Below are 492 nucleotides of genomic sequence, written 5' to 3'. Positions count from 1 at the left end.
AATAGATATATAGTTATATTCTCTTAATGAATAGAGAGATTTGTTCTAATAGTGTTTGTAAATAGGATATCATGTCTGCATCTTGTACAGTAGTTAACCACTAGGAAGAATGTATGCAATGTGTTATTGAAACTATCCTACAAATTTGGTTTGAAACTGTCTCATTGCTATTTTTTTCTCAGTAAAATAATGGCGAGAAGAAAAAAAAAAAAGAATAGTAGGGCAAAGGCCTTCACTTTGGAAGCAATAAGACATGTTCAAGTAGAGTGCATGTGTGGACACAAACACCACACCTAACCCCACTGGCCTGTGATAGCCTCAAAACATTGCCAAGGCCCAAAAGAGCCATCTAAGTTGGGACATCTAACAGAGTTTTCCCTCCATTAATTTAGGAGATTGAAGTCACTCAGGAAAATACTGTCTTGAATCACCAGGCTGGCCAAATAGCTCAGCAGATCAAAGTGCCTGCAAGCAGGCACAGGGGCTGGAAGT

Source organism: Octodon degus, unplaced genomic scaffold, assembly GCF_000260255.1.
Source record: "Octodon degus isolate 3935 unplaced genomic scaffold, OctDeg1.0 scaffold00012, whole genome shotgun sequence".
Classification (NCBI taxonomy): Eukaryota; Metazoa; Chordata; class Mammalia; order Rodentia; family Octodontidae; genus Octodon; species Octodon degus.
The sequence above is the reverse complement of the archived record's forward strand: the minus strand, read 5'-3'. Positions refer to the sequence as shown.